This window comes from Pseudophryne corroboree, chromosome 11, assembly GCF_028390025.1.
Source record: "Pseudophryne corroboree isolate aPseCor3 chromosome 11, aPseCor3.hap2, whole genome shotgun sequence".
NCBI lineage: Eukaryota > Metazoa > Chordata > Amphibia > Anura > Myobatrachidae > Pseudophryne > Pseudophryne corroboree.
In genome coordinates this window covers 178,604,211-178,628,685 of record NC_086454.1, presented here as the reverse complement: position 1 = coordinate 178,628,685, position 24,475 = coordinate 178,604,211, and the positions used below count along the sequence as shown (strand labels likewise).

Below are 24,475 nucleotides of genomic sequence, written 5' to 3'. Positions count from 1 at the left end.
GGACTGGACGAAGTCAGCGACTTGGACGACCGCAGAGGAGGCCTGGAGGACCGCAGAAGAGACCTGGAGGACCGCAGAAGAGACCAGGAGGACCGCAGAAGAGACCTGGAGGACCGCAGAGGAGGCCTGGAGGACCGCAGAGGGCTGGACGACCGCAGAGGCCTGGATTCAAGTGTGCTGTTGCCAGGAACACCAATGATGACCAGCACACCTGCTCACAGGCCACTTCGCAATACATTCGGAGGCTCTCTGAACAATATTGCCCTGGCTGTCATCTCAACTTCCCTGGACGACCATCTGTACAGAGCTTCAAATGGACATATTCAGAAATATGCATATTCTCTGTTCCAGCACCATGTACGGTACGACAAATACTTGACGTGGGCCAATCGTGTGAACTTTGATGGTTCCAAGGGCAAACTTCCGCTGCCCAAAAATCTGGTACATGACATCATGGCTAGGTGTGAACGCCGCGTGAGGATTGGTGATCCAGAAAAGAGGAAGATAAGGGATACCATAAACTCTGTGCTGAGAACGAAGAGGAAAATGACTTGGAAGCTCGACTATGATGAAACCAGATCATTACCTACCTCCTAGCTTCAGCACATCAGCTTCACACAGCTGAAGCTAAAAAATTGTGTCAATGTACCTGTATGACCTGTACATTTTCTGGGGCTGCATGCACTGTGCTGAATCCACTTGGAGCAGCTCGGTTACTCAAAGGGGAGTGCATGAACTTGGCTCACCACATTCCTGGTAATGTAAGGGCCTGTTACAAGTTGCCCCTTTTATTCCTGTTGATTTTTTGGGCGCTGCTGTATCTATCCAGTAGCAGCCGAGTCCATTGTGCTGTGTCCATCTGGGGCCTTGGGCTGCGTTTCCATCCAGGGGCTGCTGTTGTCAGTCCTCTATTCTGGTGTCCGTATGCGACAGTGTTAAAAAGCAAAAGACAAAAACGAAAAATAATTCAAAAAAGCAAAACCTAAAAATAAAGTACAAAAACCATTACCCCGCACCACCACCACAAAAAAATAAATTATAAAAATGTTAAAGTTGATATTGTTACTGTATTTGTGCTGTTACCTTTTGATTAAAGTACCGTACAGTATGTGTGATGTTGGCTTTATTACAATACAGTACAGTATGTGTGATGTTACATGTTCCAAATGATTTTGTCCGTAAATAAAGTGTTTCTTAAAATAAACATGACGTGGTTTCCAATGTTTGTATTCCCAACTTCCTGTACTGTATAAATTAGTACTACTGTATGATGGGAATTCAATTAAGAGTGGTATACTGTATGTAAAACAACTTGGTTAGGCATCTTGCATTTCATATTTTAATAAAAACCACAGGAAACTTCTATTTTTAAAAGTTTATTGAAGAAAAAAAAGGTGTTTTTTTTTAAATAAAGTTTGAAAGTTAATTAAAACAAAAAAGTAGTTTGTTCTTCGTTACATTCTTTTCTTGTGTATATAGATATCTGTGGGGGGAAAAAAAAAAAAAGTATTAAAGTAAAGACACTCATGTTCATTTGTTTTCCAAGAAAATTTGTGGAACCACACAGCCCAGCAATAAGTCATGCTGGGCTGTGTGGTTCCACAAAAGGCATGCGGTACAAAGTGAAATAGTGGTGTCAGTGGTCAGCACTTTGACACGCTAACATTTGTGGAACCACACAGCAATGGCTGACACACACAAAATGCCTGACACACACAAAATGCCTGACACACACAAAATGCCTGACACACACAAAATGCCTGACACACACATGCTGGAGTGAAAACACATGTTTGCCAAACAGTCGACAGCACATGTCGGCCAGATGGCCGACCAAACTTGCTCCAAATCACCCCAAACTGTCCAGAAAGCACCCCAGCACACTCAGGAGGTACTGTACACCACAGCTAAATTAGGAGAGAATTTCATTACAAACAGCCAGATCTTGCAGATTATCTGCCAGATAATTGTATGGTGTACAGTATGCCTATCTTATACAGTAGAAAAAGATACTATACAATGGAGTACAAGAACAAAAATTTTTATTAAATAAAATTAAATTAATCTTAATAAAACATTAAAAAAGTGGTCCACTAAGAGGTGGACCACCACCCGCAGGAGCTGGATGGCACGCTGCAACTGTTCTGTGGGAAAAAAAGGACAGTATTACAAAACAAATACTGAATACTTTACAGTGTAGTAATGGCAATACAGTACTTTACTCTATATTAGACAATATTGTTATTTACAATGTACAGTACTGTATTGTCAGTACAGTAAATCAAACACTACTGTATGCTGTCGAGGTAATTTAAACATTGCTTTAGTTTACCTCTTGTATAAGTGGGCTGCTGCCTGCCCGCTTCTGGGCCAGCCCACCTATCTTGCCCCTGTCTGGGGCCCCCATAAATAATTGGCACTATATTGGAGAAAAAAAAACATTTAGTCACATTCAAATAGTAAACAATTATTACTGTATACTGTAGGTACAGTATTATACTGTATTGCTGGTATTCAAAATATAAAGTACTGTACAAGAGTTTAGCTTCAATAGGTCATAAACAAATTGTCAAAGGAATTAAACACCACAGTACAAATACTGTAGACATTTACTGTATGTATTAGCAGTCATGACATTTCATGACCGCTTCAGAAAAAAGAGGGTTACAGTACTGTAGGTGGTGTTGTAGGGAGTACTATCCATAATAGTGGACTGTACTCAGAGCCAGCCATAAATAATATGATTCCCTAGTCAAGTTTTTGGATGCTGCCCCCTTGCACAGATGCTATTTCCGCCTCTGAGCCTGTACCCCTTTCCCAGCACCATCACCCCTCAACCATAGCAGTCCTCATTTTGGTGCTCCTCCAACTTACTGTACTGTATGTTTAAAATAGCAACAGTGTGCACATTCGGTGTGCATCCCAAAACGGTGCATGTTCTTGCTGGGAAGGGGCAAGGCCACACAGTAATTCCCCAATCTGAAATGACGCCACACAGTACTGCAACTTTATTCACAACATATCATGCAATAGTGTCTCTTTTTCTCGTTACATCATATGATAGTACCACATTACTCCTCAAAGTATTCCCACTTATTCACATTGCATCACATCATATTGCTCTTTGTTCACATTAGACCACACAGTAGTGCCCTTGCTACAGTATATGTTACACAACAAAGTACTGTATACACATAATGCTGCACATTAGTAATGCATTTTGTATGCACAGAATATACTGTAGGCATGCTGCATATCATATTAATCAGCAGAAGCTGCTTGTGCCCCTGGGCATTTGGCAAGTATGCCTATGCCTAGGGCAGGCTCAGACTGGAGATCAGTACGTAATCCCGCTGGACGGGATCCCGGCAGTCAAAATACAGACGCCGGAATCCCGACCACACAATCCCGACAGGGGCGGCGAGCGGAAAGCAGCCCCTTGCATGCTTGCTTCGCTCGCCACGCGGTGGGCACGGTGCCTCGCTACGCTCTACACACTATTATATCAGTAGTCAGGAAACGCAGCATGCATTTGTGGAGTGAAGAGGGTGAAAAAGGAGAGAAAGTACAGTTTGTACTGTAAGGTTATGTCAGAGGGTGTGAAGATGATCAGCTCAGTGTTATACATGTTACAGTAAGTTAGAATACAGTACAGTGCATTATGTATTTCTATTTTATTACCAGGTGTCTCCTCCACTGGTTGGCGACGGACTGTAAAAAGATAATACAGTACAGTTAGTCATATCAGTTTGACTTAAAATAATGTTGGAGAAAAAAAAATACTGTAATTACAGTACCAACTATTGCTACTGTACAGTATATTTACCAAAAATGTATTCTGGCTCGTCGTCTGTGGGTAAAAGAGAAGAATATTATAAGATACAGTATACAGTAAAAAGTATAGTAATAGTACACTAGTGTCCAGGCCCAGTGTCAGGTGGGTAAAAAAAGGTATGCTTGTGACAGGCATGGTGATTCCAAGGGACCCCACCGAGACCATCAGAAAATTTGTGAGTGACCCGTATGCCGGTGATTATGACTAGAATAAGGTAGCAACTCTTTTTTCTTTTGAATTATGTATACTGTACAGTACTGTATGTGCATATTGTACAGTACACTTAAAATATTTAGCAGTTACTGTAGTGGTAATTTTTGGGATGACAGTATTAGCATACTGTAAGCATCCAACTGAGGCCCCCAAACAGATGCCGCCACTAGGTACAGTACGTGCCTCTCGTGCCTAATGGGAAATTCATCACTGACAGTATCTAGAGAGATGAATGGAGAGACAGTGACAAGGGGTGAGAGAGAGAGAGAGAGAGAGAGAAATTGAGTAAGATGGGTGTTTTTTTTAGAACAGGATGTTGTCCATACAGTAGCAACCAATCAAATATTACCTACTGTACTGTATTATCGTCTGTAAGTGTAACTAGATACTGTAAATGTTAATGTGGGATGTGATCGGTTGCTACTGTATGGGCAATATCACCAGTTCAAACAAAAACAATTTTCATCCGATTTCTACGCATTTGCCAGAAAAATCTGATGAAAAGTGCTACTCTGATGGCATCAGATCAATGTCAGTAATAATTCTTACCACTAAATGCAGCAGCATCATCATCATCCTCCTCCTCCTCCGTGGCCTGTTCCAGTGTAGGGCCTGTGAAAAAAAACATTAATGTGAAAAAAAAAAAGGTTCATTCCAGGAAATACACATACCCTCCAACATGACCCGCCCCACTAGGTACAAAATGCTCTGGTTCTGGACTTCCCTCTTAATTTATTATTGCCATCACCTGTGAAGAAACAGCTTTCTTATCATATAACTAGTTCAACACAGGTGATGGAAATCATAAATTAAGAGGGAAGTCTAGAAACAGAGCAGTGCGGCGGGTCATGTTGGAGGGTCTGCATACAGAAACATAGAATTTGATGACAAATACTGTAAGAACCACTTTGCCCATCTAATCTGCCTCTTTTTTTTAACCTTTTTTTTACATCAAACCTTATAACAATTTTCCCCAAACATCACATGATGCAAAGATAAATAAATAAAAAAAGAGGTGCAAGATGGAATTGTGATTGGGCCCTCCCAACCACCCTTATGTTATATAAACAGGGTCTGCCACACGACTGTGGCTGAAATGACTGGTTGGTTTGGGCCCCCACCAAAAAAAGAAGCAATCAATCTCTCCTTGCTCAAACTGGCTCTACAGAGGCACGATGTACCGGACTGGACTTACTTAATGGGTGCAGTGAGGTGATGGACATAGAGATAGAGTCCTGGTCCTCCTCCTCCGCCACCGCCTGTGACAGTGTAGGGCCTGTGAAAGCAAAAAATCCATGAAATATACTTTTGTATTCTGTGTTGAATACAGTAAAGCAAAAATTCAGTCAGGAATTGGAGGAGGAGAGTAAATTTCGCACACAGAGACGAGAATGTCGAGGCCAGAATCAGGGGGTAGTGGAGGAGGGTTAGGATACCGTACCTCACCCTGTTGGGATTGCTGCAATCAGGATGCCACTGTCGGTCACCTGACCGCTAGAATCCTGACTGCTGGTCACGCAAACCCAACCCATTGGTTTAACACAATGTACAGTACAGTACAATACTGCAGTTTACTTACCAAGTTGGGGAGAGGGTTTTTCATCCTCATCCTCACTGTCAATAATTACTGAGTTGAAAATAAAAAAATATTATAAACAAAATACAGTAGAGTACAGTTACTACAAAATTGCACAGTAGTACAGTGCTACAGGAGGCAGAGATATATTCATAATACAGTAGGAGCAGAATGACTGTCCAGCGGTAGGGGACATACAGTACTGTATTTAAAAGACCTGCTGTCTGGATCCCGACATTCAGAATGCAGAGTGTGGATTCAGAGTATGATTGGAGGGTTAGGCTAGTGGAGGGTGGGTCGGATGCACAATTTTGGGCACCATAATACAAAATGGATATCGTGGAACTACAAAAGGTTTAGAGGCGGGCGACCAAAGTGATGAAGTGGATTGAGAAGATGGAATACAAGGAAAGGCAGGCTAGGCATGTTTACATTGGAAAAGAGGAGATTAAGAGGGGACATGATTAACCTTTACAAATATACTGTATACAGTAAGGGGACAATACACAGGAACGGTTTTTGATAAGATGGACACAGAGGACACGTGCACAGTAACTCTTGTTGAAGTAGAGGCGATTTCGCACAGAGGCGAAAAGGGGTCTTCACAGTGAGGGAAATACTGTACAGTACATGTTTGGAATTCCCTGCCTGAAAAGTAATAAAAGTGGACTTGGTCAATACTTTTAAGAATGGGCTTGAGAAAATCCTACTGTACTTACTATAATCTGGCTCCTCTTCCTCCCCCGAATCAATGGGAATGAGCTCCTCCTCTGTATCAATTACGAGGCGGTCTGTGTGTAAAAGATGACAAGTATTGTAAAATACAAAAATTACAGTAATACTGTAGGAAACTAGTGTGTCTGTAACAAAAAGTAATTATTACCACTTCCGGAGCTCTCGGATGGTGTCGGCGGTGGTGGTGGTGGTGTTGGTACTGTGGGAAAAAAAATAACAGTACTGTAAGTGAAGCTGTCAATTTGAAACATGTACTGTACAGTATCCAGGACACATGTACAGTAGTGTAACAACGATGACAGTAGCACCAGAATTCTCGTTACACAATACCTGGCAGCGCAGCAGGTGGTGGTGGTGGTGGTGGTGGTACTGTGGGAAAAAAAATAACAGTACTGTAAGTGAAGCTGTCAATTTGAAACATGTACTGTACAGTATCCAGGACACATGTACAGTAGTGTAACGATGACAGTCACACCAGAATTCTCGTTACACAATACCTGGCAGCGCAGCAGGTGGTGGTGGTGGTGGTGGTGGTGGTACTGTGGGAAAAAAAATAACAGTACTGTAAGTGAAGCTGTCAATTGGAAACATGTACTGTACAGTATCCAGGACACATGTACAGTAGTGTAACGATGACAGTCACACCAGAATTCTCGTTACACAATACCTGGCAGCGCAGCAGGTGGTGGTGGTGGTGGTGGTGGTACTGTGGGAAAAAAAATAACAGTACTGTAAGTGAAGCTGTCAATTTGAAACATGTACTGTACAGTATCCAGGACACATGTACAGTAGTGTAACGATGACAGTCACACCAGAATTCTCGTTACACAATACCTGGCAGCGCAGCAGGTGGTGGTGGTGGTGGTGGTGTTGTTGGTACTGTGGGAAAAAAAATAACAGTACTGTAAGTGAAGCTGTCAATTTGAAACATGTACTGCACAGTATCCAAGACACATGTACAGTAGTGTAACAACGATGACAGTAGCACCAGAATTCTCGTTACACAATACCTGGCAGCGCAGCAGGTGGTGGTGGTGGTGGTGGTGGTGGTGGTACTGTGGGAAAAAAAATAACAGTACTGTAAGTGAAGCTGTCAATTGGAAACATGTACTGTACAGTATCCAGGACACATGTACAGTAGTGTAACAACGATGACAGTAGCACCAGAATTCTCGTTACACAATACCTGGCAGCGCAGCAGGTGGTGGTGGTGGTGGTACTGTGGGAAAAAAAATAACAGTACTGTAAGTGAAGCTGTCAATTTGAAACATGTACTGCACAGTATCCAGGACCAAAAAGGGGTCCGGCCAATAAACAATCTGCATCAGAGAAGCAAGATACAGTATGCTTAAAGTATACAGTACTATATACTAGATCGCCAACAAACGTAAATTAACAAACAACTATCACTGGAATTTACCATCCTCATCCCGTAGCGAAGCACGGGTATTCAGCTATCTACAATGTTATTTATACTTTGTGTTTAATATTTACATTTAGTTTTGTAAACAGACATTCTTAACATTAACGGATTGCAGCGAGTTATCTGTGATGGTCAGGACAGGGGGTTGGGACTATAGAAATCACTATGTACTGTACACTACTGTATTTGACAATACTTACCAGCTTGGCGGCGCCTGTCCCGCCTCCTGTGACGTCGTGCTACCAGCCCTGTAAAAATATATATACAGTATAATGGCAGCATACTGTACAGCCAATGAAATTCAACATTGACAGCATCTTTATGACATCACAATAAATGGAATTGTTCATTCTAGTACCCTGCACCTAATCACTCAGGAGGGCATAGTGTACTGTACTGTCTTCAAAACTTAAGGGGCACATTTCTAAATGTGACATACAGTACACTTACAGTATCGCTACAGTACAGTAGGTCCAGGGTATTAGACAGAACACTACCTTTATAGACATTGTAACACACATAAGCATTGCCCTTATAAACATTATGACACACATCAGCATGCAGCCCTCCCACCCTTAACCATCTCAGTACTGTTCATTACATTACAAATTGATTTCATGACAGATGATGCAGTACTCACCTGAATTCATCTTATTCACGTCATGTCACAGTAGTGCAGTTTATTCACGTCACAGTACTGTCCTTGATTCACGTTGTGTCACACAGTAGAGCACCGTATTCACGTCACAGTACTGTCCTTGATTCACGTTGTGTCACACAGTAGAGCACCGTATTCACGTCACAGTACTGTCCTTGATTCACGTTGTGTCACACAGTAGAGCACCGTATTCACGTCACAGTACTGTCCTTGATTCACGTTGTGTCACACAGTAGAGCACCTTATTCACGTTACTGTACGTCACAGTAGTGCAGTAGTATATCCACATTACGTCACAAAGTAGAGATCTGCCAGTCATGAACCTTATGCAAGAGTAATGCACGTCAGAACACATTAGGCCACTGTAACATCCCTTAGAATAATTTCTGCCAAAGTAACATCCCTTAGAACACTGTACTATCTGAAACACAAATTTCGGCACACTGCACGACACACTGCAATTAAACCACACAATGCACTGCACGACTGCGTGATATGACAAACTGCACATTTCCCTGCAAAATATGATACAATGTACACTACACAAAAAACTGCAATTACCACATGTGTATACAGTACACTGCACGACAGTGCTGGCCCTAGCCAGGTACAGATACAGCCGCAGTCACGCAAAATATAGGCATGCCGCATATCATTTTAATCAGCAGAAGCTGCTGGTGCCCCTAAGCATAGCAAATGCCCTAGGCATTTGCCTACTGTAGTTTGCCTATGCCTAAGGCCGGCTCTGCTGCACGATGTGATTCACTATGTATTACACTCACTGCACAATACCATATACTGAATGTACACTGCATGACACGCTGCAATTACGCAGCACGATACACTGTGATACATTGCATATACTGTACACTGCATGATACTGTACACTGCACAATCGTAGACCACCTGGATTGTAAAGAACTACTGTATATACACAAGTTTAAAAAAATAACAATTGTTTTTGTAAAACGCATGTCGATCTTTTTCCATGTCAACTTAACGACCATGTCAACCTACAGTACAGTAACTGGTGTCAACCAATTTCAAAAGCCGCACCATCTAGGTCGACGCAAAAAAACAAATTGACCTTTTGACCCGGGTTAATGTTTGGTCCTTGTTTAACCATTTGTTTACCACAAATACTGTACAGTGCTGTATAGACCGGATACCTGCTGCTACAGCAGCCCCTGCTATAATGTACTGTACCTGTAACTACAGTAACTTAAAGTACAGTAATCTACAGTAATGTACTGTACTTACAATCCCTTATGGCCTGCAGGCGTCGTGGGGTCCTCCTCACGAGGTCGCTCCATCTCCTCTGGAGAGACCTCACCGTTCTCCTCCGGTTGTAGGTCCGGAGGATATCCCTGCTGGCCCTCCTATATGCCCTAACTTTCTCCTCGTTGCTGGCGAGAGTTCTGTCCCGCCAGCGAACGAGGAGACGCAGCTCACCCAGAGCATAGGGACGGTCACGTACTACAGGTACAGCAGCCATGCTTATGCTCAATGAGCGATCCAGACGTCGTGCGTCTCAGACGTCGTGCGTCTCAGACGTCGTGCGTTCCAGGCATTCAACGTACAGTACTGTAGTTACTGTACTTTGTGACAGTTTCCCTTAGTTTTACATATGCCCTTTCTTTGACCACAGTATTTTCCACTGTCTTGCCCTACGCCCTTCCCTCCTGGGAGCCTTCACAGGTCTTATGCTATACACAAATACCGAAGATGCACAGTCCGTCAGAATACACTCATTTCATTCACGCTGTTTGGGTGCATTTAGCGTAAAGAATCGCTCCTGCAGATGTACTTTGATTTATGTGAAACCTGTGTGCATCCTCCCATTGACTGTCTTACAATGTAAATAAAATAATACAGTGCATTATTACAGAAAAAAAAAAAAAAAAGAAAGAAAGCACATCATGTCTCGAACCCTGGACCCCCAGTGAGGGAGGTGGGAGCCTTCACCCCTAGCCCACGACGCCTCATGAGAGATTTCCAATTTCATGTGTGAAAGTACTGCAAACAGCGCCCGGCCCTCGCCCCATTGCTGTTGGTTTATGCCTTAGAGGACTCGGACGCTCGCATTTGTAAAGCACGGTGTTTTCCTCCGCCTCCTGCTAGCCTGTTGCCCTTCCCCCATGGGAGCCTGCACAGATCATGCAGTAGACAGGGAGGGAATGCAGGTCATGTGCAATACACAAACGCCCACTGTAGTACTATTTTGCTCACTTACAGTACCGTACTGTAGGTTGCATTTAGCGTAAAGAATCGCTCCTGCAGATGTACTTTGATTTATGTGAAACCTGTGTGCATCCTTCCATTGGATGTACTGTATTGGAGAGAAAAAAAAAATGTTAAAGTGAATGTCACGGGAACACATTAAAAATAAGGTTGGCACTTCCTTCCCATTGGTGTTGGTTTACAGTATGTCGTAGTGTACTCGGACGCTCATGTAATTGCATTTCAAAGGCACAGTATTTTCCATCGTCTCCCCCCTACCCCCATCGCCCTTCCCCCCTGGGGGCCTGCACAGGGAGGAAATTCAGGTCCTGTGCAATGCACAAACGCTGAAGATCTACAGTACTGTTTTGCTTAGTTGGTAGCGCCAGAATACACTCATTTCATTCACGCTGTTTGGGTGCATTTAGCGTAAAGAATCGCTCCTGCAGATGTACTTTGATTTATGTGAAACCTGTGTGCATCCTTCCATTGACTGTCTTACAATGTAAATAAAATAATACAGTGCATTATTACAGAAAAAAAAAAAAAAAAGAAAGAGAGCACATCATGTCTCGAACCCTGGACCCCCAGTGAGGGAGGTGGGAGCCTTCACCCCTAACCCACGACGCCTCATGAGAGATTTCTAATTTCATGTGTGAAAGTACTGCAAACAGCGCCCGGCGCTCGCCCCATTGCTGTTGGTTTATGCCTTAGAGGACTCGGACGCTCGCATTTGTAAAGCACGGTGTTTTCCTCCGCCTCCTGCTAGCCTGTTGCCCTTCCCCCATGGGAGCCTGCACAGATCATGCAGTAGACAGGGAGGGAATGCAGGTCATGTGCAATACACAAACGCCCACTGTAGTACTATTTTGCTCACTTACAGTACCGTACTGTAGGTTGCATTTAGCGTAAAGAATCGCTCCTGCAGATGTACTTTGATTTATGTGAAACCTGTGTGCATCCTTCCATTGGATGTACTGTATTGGAGAGAAAAAAAAAATGTTAAAGTGAATGTCACGGGAACACATTAAAAATAAGGTTGGCACTTCCTTCCCATTGGTGTTGGTTTACAGTATGCCGTAGTGTACTCGGACGCTCATGTAATTGCATTTCAAAGGCACAGTATTTTCCATCGTCTCCCCCCTACCCCCATCGCCCTTCCCCCCTGGGGGCCTGCACAGGGAGGAAATTCAGGTCCTGTGCAATGCACAAACGCTGAAGATCTACAGTACTGTTTTGCTTAGTTGGTAGCGCCAGAATACACTCATTTCATTCACGCTGTTTGGGTGCATTTAGCGTAAAGAATCGCTCCTGCAGATGTACTTTGATTTATGTGAAACCTGTGTGCATCCTTCCATTGACTGTCTTACAATGTAAATAAAATAATACAGTGCATTATTACAGAAAAAAAAAAAAAAAAGAAAGAAAGCACATCATGTCTCGAACCCTGGACCCCCAGTGAGGGAGGTGGGAGCCTTCACCCCTAACCCACGACGCCTCATGAGAGATTTCCAATTTCATGTGTGAAAGTACTGCAAACAGCGCCCGGCCCTCGCCCCATTGCTGTTGGTTTATGCCTTAGAGGACTCGGACGCTCGCATTTGTAAAGCACGGTGTTTTCCTCCGCCTCCTGCTAGCCTGTTGCCCTTCCCCCATGGGAGCCTGCACAGATCATGCAGTAGACAGGGAGGGAATGCAGGTCATGTGCAATACACAAACGCCCACTGTAGTACTATTTTGCTCACTTACAGTACCGTACTGTAGGTTGCATTTAGCGTAAAGAATCGCTCCTGCAGATGTACTTTGATTTATGTGAAACCTGTGTGCATCCTTCCATTGGATGTACTGTATTGGAGAGAAAAAAAAAATGTTAAAGTGAATGTCACGGGAACACATTAAAAATAAGGTTGGCACTTCCTTCCCATTGGTGTTGGTTTACAGTATGCCGTAGTGTACTCGGACGCTCATGTAATTGCATTTCAAAGGCACAGTATTTTCCATCGTCTCCCCCCTACCCCCATCGCCCTTCCCCCCTGGGGGCCTGCACAGGGAGGAAATTCAGGTCCTGTGCAATGCACAAACGCTGAAGATCTACAGTACTGTTTTGCTTAGTTGGTAGCGCCAGAATACACTCATTTCATTCACGCTGTTTGGGTGCATTTAGCGTAAAGAATCGCTCCTGCAGATGCACTTTGATTTATGTGAAACCTGTGTGCATCCTTCCATTGACTGTCTTACAATGTAAATAAAATAATACAGTGCATTATTACAGAAAAAAAAAAAAAAAAGAAAGAAAGCACATCATGTCTCGAACCCTGGACCCCCAGTGAGGGAGGTGGGAGCCTTCACCCCTAACCCACGACGCCTCATGAGAGATTTCTAATTTCATGTGTGAAAGTACTGCAAACAGCGCCCGGCCCTCGCCCCATTGCTGTTGGTTTATGCCTTAGAGGACTCGGACGCTCGCATTTGTAAAGCACGGTGTTTTCCTCCGCCTCCTGCTAGCCTGTTGCCCTTCCCCCATGGGAGCCTGCACAGATCATGCAGTAGACAGGGAGGGAATGCAGGTCATGTGCAATACACAAACGCCCACTGTAGTACTATTTTGCTCACTTACAGTACCGTACTGTAGGTTGCATTTAGCGTAAAGAATCGCTCCTGCAGATGTACTTTGATTTATGTGAAACCTGTGTGCATCCTTCCATTGACTGTCTTACAATGTAAATAAAATAATACAGTGCATTATTACAGAAAAAAAAAAAAAAAAGAAAGAAAGCACATCATGTCTCGAACCCTGGACCCCCAGTGAGGGAGGTGGGAGCCTTCACCCCTAACCCACGACGCCTCATGAGAGATTTCCAATTTCATGTGTGAAAGTACTGCAAACAGCGCCCGGCCCTCGCCCCATTGCTGTTGGTTTATGCCTTAGAGGACTCGGACGCTCGCATTTGTAAAGCACGGTGTTTTCCTCCGCCTCCTGCTAGCCTGTTGCCCTTCCCCCATGGGAGCCTGCACAGATCATGCAGTAGACAGGGAGGGAATGCAGGTCATGTGCAATACACAAACGCCCACTGTAGTACTATTTTGCTCACTTACAGTACCGTACTGTAGGTTGCATTTAGCGTAAAGAATCGCTCCTGCAGATGTACTTTGATTTATGTGAAACCTGTGTGCATCCTTCCATTGGATGTACTGTATTGGAGAGAAAAAAAAAAATGTTAAAGTGAATGTCACGGGAACACATTAAAAATAAGGTTGGCACTTCCTTCCCATTGGTGTTGGTTTACAGTATGCCGTAGTGTACTCGGACGCTCATGTAATTGCATTTCAAAGGCACAGTATTTTCCATCGTCTCCCCCCTACCCCCATCGCCCTTCCCCCCTGGGGGCCTGCACAGGGAGGAAATTCAGGTCCTGTGCAATGCACAAACGCTGAAGATCTACAGTACTGTTTTGCTTAGTTGGTAGCGCCAGAATACACTCATTTCATTCACGCTGTTTGGGTGCATTTAGCGTAAAGAATCGCTCCTGCAGATGTACTTTGATTTATGTGAAACCTGTGTGCATCCTTCCATTGACTGTCTTACAATGTAAATAAAATAATACAGTGCATTATTACAGAAAGAAAAAAAAAAAAGAAAGAAAGCACATCATGTCTCGAACCCTGGACCCCCAGTGAGGGAGGTGGGAGCCTTCACCCCTAACCCACGACGCCTCATGAGAGATTTCTAATTTCATGTGTGAAAGTACTGCAAACAGCGCCCGGCCCTCGCCCCATTGCTGTTGGTTTATGCCTTAGAGGACTCGGACGCTCGCATTTGTAAAGCACGGTGTTTTCCTCCGCCTCCTGCTAGCCTGTTGCCCTTCCCCCATGGGAGCCTGCACAGATCATGCAGTAGACAGGGAGGGAATGCAGGTCATGTGCAATACACAAACGCCCACTGTAGTACTATTTTGCTCACTTACAGTACCGTACTGTAGGTTGCATTTAGCGTAAAGAATCGCTCCTGCAGATGTACTTTGATTTATGTGAAACCTGTGTGCATCCTTCCATTGGATGTACTGTATTGGAGAGAAAAAAAAAATGTTAAAGTGAATGTCACGGGAACACATTAAAAATAAGGTTGGCACTTCCTTCCCATTGGTGTTGGTTTACAGTATGCCGTAGTGTACTCGGACGCTCATGTAATTGCATTTCAAAGGCACAGTATTTTCCATCGTCTCCCCCCTACCCCCATCGCCCTTCCCCCCTGGGGGCCTGCACAGGGAGGAAATTCAGGTCCTGTGCAATGCACAAACGCTGAAGATCTACAGTACTGTTTTGCTTAGTTGGTAGCGCCAGAATACACTCATTTCATTCACGCTGTTTGGGTGCATTTAGCGTAAAGAATCGCTCCTGCAGATGTACTTTGATTTATGTGAAACCTGTGTGCATCCTTCCATTGACTGTCTTACAATGTAAATAAAATAATACAGTGCATTATTACAGAAAAAAAAAAAAAAAAGAAAGAAAGCACATCATGTCTCGAACCCTGGACCCCCAGTGAGGGAGGTGGGAGCCTTCACCCCTAACCCACGACGCCTCATGAGAGATTTCTAATTTCATGTGTGAAAGTACTGCAAACAGCGCCCGGCCCTCGCCCCATTGCTGTTGGTTTATGCCTTAGAGGACTCGGACGCTCGCATTTGTAAAGCACGGTGTTTTCCTCCGCCTTCTGCTAGTCCTCCATTCCCATTATGCATTAGCGAACTCAGACGCTCATATATTTTAAAAGCACGGTGTTTATACATTGTACTGTACATTCTTCCTTTTACACAATTACTGTAGTTGCGTCTCCATACACATACAGTACTGTACTCCATACTTTTTCCACCGCCTCCCGTTACGCCTACAGTATTGCCAGAGCTGTAGATCAATCCGCCGCTATACTGTACGATCGAAAGTACTGGATTAGTGGAGCATTAGCCACACAGTGGTGGAGATGTGTAATGCATGATGAGTATCTAGATCGTCTCAACGCGCCTGCCTGTGATTAAACTCAGCTATCGCCTTAGCGTGGCTAAACGCCCGTCTCGGCGGAGAAACAGTCAAGATAAAGTTGGCTACATCTGTATCCTGTTTTACAATGGACTTCTTTTTAAAACCATATAATCTCAGACAGTGTCTTCCTGCATTCTATGTACATGCTTGTGACCTTGTATAAATGTTTCCCAGTGGCAACTTATGCATGCAGATTCTTTCTATCTGGATTTACAGCTTAGAGATGTAATGAAAGGTAAGAAATAATGTCTGGTAATCAACAAACTATTAATTGTGCAGTGTCAGTTGTTATAATTCCAAACTTTATTAAGGAATAGACCATAAGTTCTCAAACTCAGTCCTCAGGACCCCACACAGTGTATGTTTTGCAGGTAACCCAGCAGGTGCATAGGTGTATTAATTACTCACTGACACATTTTAAAAAGTCCACTTGTGGAGCTAATTATTTACTTGTGGTTCTGCGAGGAGACCTGCAAAACATGCACTGTGTGGGGTTCTGAGAACCGAGTTTGAGAACCTGTGGAATAGACCAATGAAAAACCTAATATATTTTAAATGATTATTATTTGATAAAATGTCCGTAAAATGTACAATACAGTTCATGAGCACTAGTGTTGGCATGGTGTGATGTTAAAGGCTCTGATTTCTAATTAATTTAGTACAAGATCAAAAGTCCTTGACACCTATATTTGACATTAAACTGTACTAGCTATTATATTTCACAAAGTTTACATATTAATATTGAAGCAAATTAAAATAAAATGTATCAGATATTTCTGCCAACAGGAAAAATGTTTTGATTTCCAAGTAGCACCATCCAATTGAGGTCAGGTAGTTGTGGCCGAGTGGTTAAGGCGATGGACTTGAAATCTTTTGGGGTTTCCCCACGCAGGTTCAAATCCTGACAGATACGTACTGCTTTTTATGCATGTAGAAAGCTAAGCTCATTTTTCCTTGATAACTTTATTTTCCATGAAACTTAAGTAGCTTTTACATTTCCCAAAGTTTAACTTACTGTAAAAGCTACCAAAAAAGGAAAACATTGATTTTGCACACAGCTTGTCAGTGAAACAACATTAAGGTAGTTGTGGCCGAGTGGTTAAGTTGATGGACTCGAAATCCATTTGCTTTTCAAGCTGGTTTAAAAATGAAATGCATTCAAGTTTAACTTACTGTAAAAGCTACCAAAAAAGGAAAACATTGATTTTGCACACAGCTTGTCAGTGAAACAACATTAAGGTAGTTGTGGCCGAGTGGTTAAGTTGATGGACTCGAAATCCATTTGCTTTTCAAGCTGGTTTAAAAACGAAATGCATTCAAGATGAAGAGAATCAAAGCATGTTATGTTTAAGAATTGAGTTCTCAATCTCAGCTTAGCTCACCTACATATATATCCTGTTTTACAATGGACTTCTTTTTAAACCATATAATCTCAGACAGTGTCTTCCTGCATTCTATGTACATGCTTGTGACCTTGTATAAATGTTTCTCAGTGGCAACTTTTGCATGCAGATTCTTTCTATCTGGATTTACAGCTGTAGAGATGTAATGAAAGGTAAGAAATAATGTCTGGTAATTAACAAACTATTAATTGTGCAGTGTCAGTTGTTATAATTCCAAACTTTATTAAGGAATGGACCATAGGTTCTCAAACTCAGTTCTCAGGACCCCACACAGTGTATGTTTTGCAGGTAACCCAGCAGGTGCACAGGTGTATTAATTACTCACTGACACATTTTAAAAAGTCCACTTGTGGAGCTAATTATTTACTTGTGGTTCTGCGAGGAGACCTGCAAAACATGCACTGTGTGGGGTTCTGAGAACTGAGTTTGAGAACCTGTGGAATAGACCAATGAGAAACCTAATATATTTTAAATGATTATTATTTGATAAAATGTCCGTAAAATGTACAATACAGTTCATGAGCACTAGCGTTGGCATGGTGTGATGTTAAAGGCTCTGATTTCTAATTAATTTAGTACAAGATCAAAAGTCCTTGACACCTATATTTGACATTAAACTGTACTAGCTATTATATTTCACAAAGTTTACATATTAATATTGAAGCAAATTAAAATAAAATGTATCAGATATTTCTGCCAACAGGAAAAATGTTTTGATTTCCAAGTAGCACCATCCAATTGAGGTCAGGTAGTTGTGGCCGAGTGGTTAAGGCGATGGACTTGAAATCCATTGGGGTTTCTCCGCGCAAGTTCAAATCCTGCCAGCTATGTACTGCTTTTTATGCATGTAGAAAGCTAAGCTCATTTGTCCTTGATAACTTTATTTTCCATGAAACTTAAGTAGCTTTTAAATTTCCCAAAGTTCAACTTACTGTAAAAGCTACCAAAAAAGGAAAACATTGATTTTGCACACAGCTTGTCAGTGAAACAACATTAAGGTAGTTGTGGCCGAGTTGTTAAGGTGATGGACTCGAAATCCATTTGCTTTTCAAGCTGGTTTAAAAACGAAATGCATTCAAGATGAAGAGAATCAAAGCATGTTATGTTTAAGAATTGAGTTATCAATCTCAGCTTAGCTCACCTACATATATATCCTGTTTTACAATGGACTTCTTTTTAAACCATATAATCTCAGACAGTGTCTTCCTGCATTCTATGTACATGCTTGTGACCTTGTATAAATGTTTCCCAGTGGCAACTTATGCATGCAGATTCTTTCTATCTGGATTTACAGCTGTAGAGATGTAATGAAAGGTAAGAAATAATGTCTGGTAATCAACAAACTATTAATTGTGCAGTGTCAGTTGTTATAATTCCAAACTTTATTAAGGAATAGACCATAAGTTCTCAAACTCAGTCCTCAGGACCCCACACAGTGTATGTTTTGCAGGTAACCCAGCAGGTGCATAGGTGTATTAATTACTCACTGACACATTTTAAAAAGTCCACTTGTGGAGCTAATTATTTACTTGTGGTTCTGCGAGGAGACCTGCAAAACATGCACTGTGTGGGGTTCTGAGAACTGAGTTTGAGAACCTGTGGAATAGACCAATGAAAAACCTAATATATTTTAAATGATTATTATTTGAAAAAATGTCCGTAAAATGTACAATACAGTTCATGAGCACTAGTGTTGGCATGGTGTGATGTTAAAGGCTCTGATTTCTAATTAAATTAGTACAAGATCAAAAGTCCTTGACACCTATATTTGACATTAAACTATACTAGCTATTATATTTCACAAAGTTTACATATTAATATTGAAGCAAATTAAAATAAAATGTATCAGATATTTCTGCCAACAGGAAAAATGTTTTGATTTCCAAGTAGCACCATACAATTGAGGTCAGGTAGTTGTGGCCGAGTGGTTAAGGCGATGGGCTTGAAATCCGTTGGAGTTTCCCCGCGCAGGTTCAAATCCTGCCAGCTACGTACTGCTTTTTATGCATGTAGAAAGCTAAGTTCATTTGTCCTTGATAACTTTATTTTCCATGAAACTAAAGTAGCTTTTACATTTCCCAACGTTTAACTTACTGTAAAAGCTACCAAAAAAGGAAAACATTGATTTTGCACACAGCTTGTCAGTGAAACAACATTAAGGTAGTTGTGGCCGAGTGGTTAAGCTGATGGACTCAAAATCCATTTGCTTTTCAAGCTGGTTTAAAAACGAAATGCATTCAAGATGAAGAGAATCAAAGCATGTTATGTTTAAGAATTTAGTTCTCAATCTCAGCTTAGCTCACCTACATATATATCCTGTTTTACAATGGACTTCTTTTTAAACAATATAATCTCAGACAGTGTCTTCCTGCATTCTATGTACATGCTTGTGACCTTGTATAAATGTTTCCCAGTGGCAACTTATGCATGCAGATTCTTTCTATCTGGATTTACAGCTGTAGAGATGTAATGAAAGGTAAGAAATAATGTCTGGTAATCAACAAACTATTAATTGTGCAGTGTCAGTTGTTCTAATTCTAAACTTTATTAAGGAATAGACCATAAGTTCTCAAACTCAGTCCTCAGGACCCCACACAGTGTATGTTTTGCAGGTAACCCAGCAGGTGCATAGGTGTATTAATTACTCACTGACACATTTTAAAAAGTCCACTTGTGGAGCTAATTATTTACTTGTGGTTCTGCGAGGAGACCTGCAAAACATGCACTGTGTGGGGTTCTGAGAACTGAGTTTGAGAACCTGTGGAATAGACCAATGAAAAACCTAATATATTTTAAATGATTATTATTTGATAAAATGTCCGTAAAATGTACAATACAGTTCATGAGCACTAGTGTTGGCATGGTGTGATGTTAAAGGCTCTGATTTCTAATTAATTTAGTACAAGATCAAAAGTCCTTGACACCTATATTTGACATTAAACTATACTAGCTATTATATTTCACAAAGTTTACATATTAATATTGAAGCAAATTAAAATAAAATGTATCAGATATTTCTGCCAACAGGAAAAATGTTTTGATTTCCAAGTAGCACCATACAATTGAGGTCAGGTAGTTGTGGCCGAGTGGTTAAGGCGATGGACTTGAAATCCGTTGGAGTTTCCCCGCGCAGGTTCAAATCCTGCCAGCTACGTACTGCTTTTTATGCATGTAGAAAGCTAAGTTAATTTGTCCTTGATAACTTTATTTTCCATGAAACTAAAGTAGCTTTTACATTTCCCAAAGTTTAACTTACTGTAAAAGCTACCAAAAAAGGAAAACATTGATTTTGCACACAGCTTGTCAGTGAAACAACATTAAGGTAGTTGTGGCCGAGTGGTTAAGGTGATGGACTCAAAATCCATTTGCTTTTCAAGCTGGTTTAAAAACGAAATGCATTCAAGATGAAGAGAATCAAAGTATGTTATGTTTAAGAATTTAGTTCTCAATCTCAGCTTAGCTCACCTAAATATATATCCTGTTTTACAATGGACTTCTTTTTAAACAATATAATCTCAGACAGTGTCTTCCTGCATTCTATGTACATGCTTGTGACCTTGTATAAATGTTTCCCAGTGGCAACTTATGCATGCAGATTCTTTCTATCTGGATTTACAGCTGTAGAGATGTAATGAAAGGTAAGAAATAATGTCTGGTAATCAACAAACTATTAATTGTGCAGTGTCAGTTGTTCTAATTCTAAACTTTATTAAGGAATAGACCATAAGTTCTCAAACTCAGTCCTCAGGACCCCACACAGTGTATGTTTTGCAGGTAACCCAGCAGGTGCATAGGTGTATTAATTACTCACTGACACATTTTAAAAAGTCCACTTGTGGAGCTAATTATTTACTTGTAGTTCTGCGAGGAGACCTGCAAAACATGCACTGTGTGGGGTTCTGAGAACTGAGTTTGAGAACCTGTGGAATAGACCAATGAAAAACCTAATATATTTTAAATGATTATTATTTGATAAAATGTCCGTAAAATGTACAATACAGTTCATGAGCACTAGTGTTGGCATGGTGTGATGTTAAAGGCTCTGATTTCTAATTAATTTAGTACAAGATCAAAAGTCCTTGACACCTATATTTGACATTAAACTGTACTAGCTATTATATTTCACAAAGTTTACATATTAATATTGAAGCAAATTAAAATAAAATGTATCAGATATTTCTGCCAACAGGAAAAATGTTTTGATTTCCAAGTAGCACCATCCAATTGAGGTCAGGTAGTTGTGGCCGAGTGGTTAAGGCGATGGACTTGAAATCCATTGGGGTTTCTCCGCGCAGGTTCAAATCCTGCCAGCTACGTACTGCTTTTTATGCATGTAGAAAGCTAAGCTCATTTGTCCTTGATAACTTTATTTTCCATGAAACTTAAGTAGCTTTTAAATTTCCCAAAGTTCAACTTACTGTAAAAGCTACCAAAAAAGGAAAACATTGATTTTGCACACAGCTTGTCAGTGAAACAACATTAAGGTAGTTGTGGCCGAGTTGTTAAGGTGATGGACTCGAAATCCATTTGCTTTTCAAGCTGGTTTAAAAACGAAATGCATTCAAGATGAAGAGAATCAAAGCATGTTATGTTTAAGAATTGAGTTCTCAATCTCAGCTTAGCTCACCTACATATATATCCTGTTTTACAATGGACTTCTTTTTAAACCATATAATCTCAGACAGTGTCTTCCTGCATTCTATGTACATGCTTGTGACCTTGTATAAATGTTTCCCAGTGGCAATTTATGCATGCAGATTATTTCTATCTGGATTTACAGCTTAGAGATGTAATGAAAGGTAAGAAATAATGTCTGGTAATCAACAAACTATTAATTGTGCAGTGTCAGTTGTTATAATTCCAAACTTTATTAAGGAATAGACCATAAGTTCTCAAACTCAGTCCTCAGGACCCCACACAGTGTATGTTTTGCAGGTAACCCAGCAGGTGCATAGGTGTATTAATTACTCACTGACACATTTTAAAAAGTCCACTTGTGGAGCTAATTATTTACTTGTAGTTCTGCGAGGAGACCTGCAAAACATGCACTGTGTGGGGTTCTGAGAACCGAGTTTGAGAACCTGTGGAATAGACCAATGAAAAACCTAATATATTTTAAATGATTATTATTTGATAAAATGTCCGTAAAATGTACAATACAGTTCATGAGCACTAGTGTTGGCATGGTGTGATGTTAAAGGCTCTGATTTCTAATTAATTTAGTACAAGATCAAAAGTCCTTGACACCTATATTTGACATTAAACTATACTAGCTATTATATTTCACAAAGTTTACATATTAATATTGAAGCAAATTAAAATAAAATGTATCAGATATTTCTGCCAACAGGAAAAATGTTTTGATTTCCAAGTAGCACCATCCAATTGAGGTCAGGTAGTTGTGGCCGAGTGGTTAAGGCGATGGACTTGAAATCCATTGGGGTTTCCCCGCGCAGGTTCAAATCCTGCCAGCTACATACTGCTTTTTATGCATGTAGAAAGCTAAGCTCATTTGTCCTTGATAACTTTATTTTCCATGAAACTAAAGTAGCTTTTACATTTCCCAAAGTTTAACTTACTGTAAAAGCTACCAAAAAAGGAAAACATTGATTTTGCACACAGCTTGTCAGTGAAACAACATTAAGGTAGTTGTGGCCGAGTGGTTAAGGTGATGGACTCAAAATCCATTTGCTTTTCAAGCTGGTTTAAAAACGAAATGCATTCAAGATGAAGAGAATCAAAGCATGTTATGTTTAAGAATTTAGTTCTCAATCTCAGCTTAGCTCACCTACATATATATCCTGTTTTACAATGGACTTCTTTTTAAACAATATAATCTCAGACAGTGTCTTCCTGCATTCTATGTACATGCTTGTGACCTTGTATAAATGTTTCCCAGTGGCAACTTATGCATGCAGATTCTTTCTATCTGGATTTACAGCTGTAGAGATGTAATGAAAGGTAAGAAATAATGTCTGGTAATCAACAAACTATTAATTGTGCAGTGTCAGTTGTTCTAATTCCAAACTTTATTAAGGAATAGACCATAAGTTCTCAAACTCAGTCCTCAGGACCCCACACAGTGTATGTTTTGCAGGTAACCCAGCAGGTGCATAGGTGTATTAATTACTCACTGACACTTTTTAAAAAGTCCACTTGTGGAGCTAATTATTTACTTGTAGTTCTGCGAGGAGACCTGCAAAACATGCACTGTGTGGGGTTCTGAGAACCGAGTTTGAGAACCTGTGGAATAGACCAATGAAAAACCTAATATATTTTAAATGATTATTATTTGATAAAATGTCCGTAAAATGTACAATACAGTTCATGAGCACTAGTGTTGGCATGGTGTGATGTTAAAGGCTCTGATTTCTAATTAATTTAGTACAAGATCAAAAGTCCTTGACACCTATATTTGACATTAAACTATACTAGCTATTATATTTCACAAAGTTTACATATTAATATTGAAGCAAATTAAAATAAAATGTATCAGATATTTCTGCCAACAGGAAAAATGTTTTGATTTCCAAGTAGCACCATCCAATTGAGGTCAGGTAGTTGTGGCCGAGTGGTTAAGGCGATGGACTTGAAATCCATTGGGGTTTCCCCGCGCAGGTTCAAATCCTGCCAGCTACATACTGCTTTTTATGCATGTAGAAAGCTAAGCTCATTTGTCCTTGATAACTTTATTTTCCATGAAACTAAAGTAGCTTTTACATTTCCCAAAGTTTAACTTACTGTAAAAGCTACCAAAAAAGGAAAACATTGATTTTGCACACAGCTTGTCAGTGAAACAACATTAAGGTAGTTGTGGCCGAGTGGTTAAGGTGATGGACTCAAAATCCATTTGCTTTTCAAGCTGGTTTAAAGCATTCAAGATGAAGAGAATCAAAGCATGTTATGTTTAAGAATTGAGTTCTCAATCTCAGCTTAGCTCACCTACATATATATCCTGTTTTACAATGGACTTTCTTTTTAAACAATATAATCTCAGACAGTGTCTTCCTGCATTCTATGTACATGCTTGTGACCTTGTATAAATGTTTCCCAGTGGCAACTTATGCATGCAGATTCTTTCTATCTGGATTTACAGCTTAGAGATGTAATGAAAGGTAAGAAATAATGTCTGGTAATCAACAAACTATTAATTGTGCAGTGTCAGTTGTTATAATTCCAAACTTTATTAAAGAATAGACCATAAGTTCTCAAACTCAGTCCTCAGGACCCCACACAGTGTATGTTTTGCAGGTAACCCAGCAGGTGCATATGTGTATTAATTACTCACTGACACATTTTAAAAAGTCCACTTGTGGAGCTAATTATTTATTTGTAGTTCTGCGAGGAGACCTGCAAAACATGCACTGTGTGG

At 40.9% G+C, this 24,475-nt stretch overlaps 6 non-coding genes across 6 annotated transcripts; all 6 read left to right on the top strand.

Moving 5' to 3' along the window:
* Positions 1-17,851: 17,851 nt before the first annotated feature.
* Positions 17,852-17,933, top strand: TRNAS-UGA (transfer RNA serine (anticodon UGA)). The gene has a single exon. It is a non-coding gene; the product is annotated as a tRNA-Ser (tRNA).
* Positions 17,934-19,013: 1,080 nt separating this feature from the next.
* On the top strand, positions 19,014-19,095 carry TRNAS-UGA (transfer RNA serine (anticodon UGA)). Its single transcript has one exon. It is a non-coding gene; the product is annotated as a tRNA-Ser (tRNA).
* A 1,080-nt stretch (positions 19,096-20,175) lies between these two features.
* On the top strand, positions 20,176-20,257 carry TRNAS-UGA (transfer RNA serine (anticodon UGA)). Its single transcript has one exon. It is a non-coding gene; the product is annotated as a tRNA-Ser (tRNA).
* A 1,080-nt stretch (positions 20,258-21,337) lies between these two features.
* TRNAS-UGA (transfer RNA serine (anticodon UGA)) lies at positions 21,338-21,419 on the top strand. Its single transcript has one exon. It is a non-coding gene; the product is annotated as a tRNA-Ser (tRNA).
* Positions 21,420-22,498: 1,079 nt separating this feature from the next.
* On the top strand, positions 22,499-22,580 carry TRNAS-UGA (transfer RNA serine (anticodon UGA)). The gene has a single exon. It is a non-coding gene; the product is annotated as a tRNA-Ser (tRNA).
* A 1,080-nt stretch (positions 22,581-23,660) lies between these two features.
* TRNAS-UGA (transfer RNA serine (anticodon UGA)) lies at positions 23,661-23,742 on the top strand. Its single transcript has one exon. It is a non-coding gene; the product is annotated as a tRNA-Ser (tRNA).
* Positions 23,743-24,475: the final 733 nt, after the last annotated feature.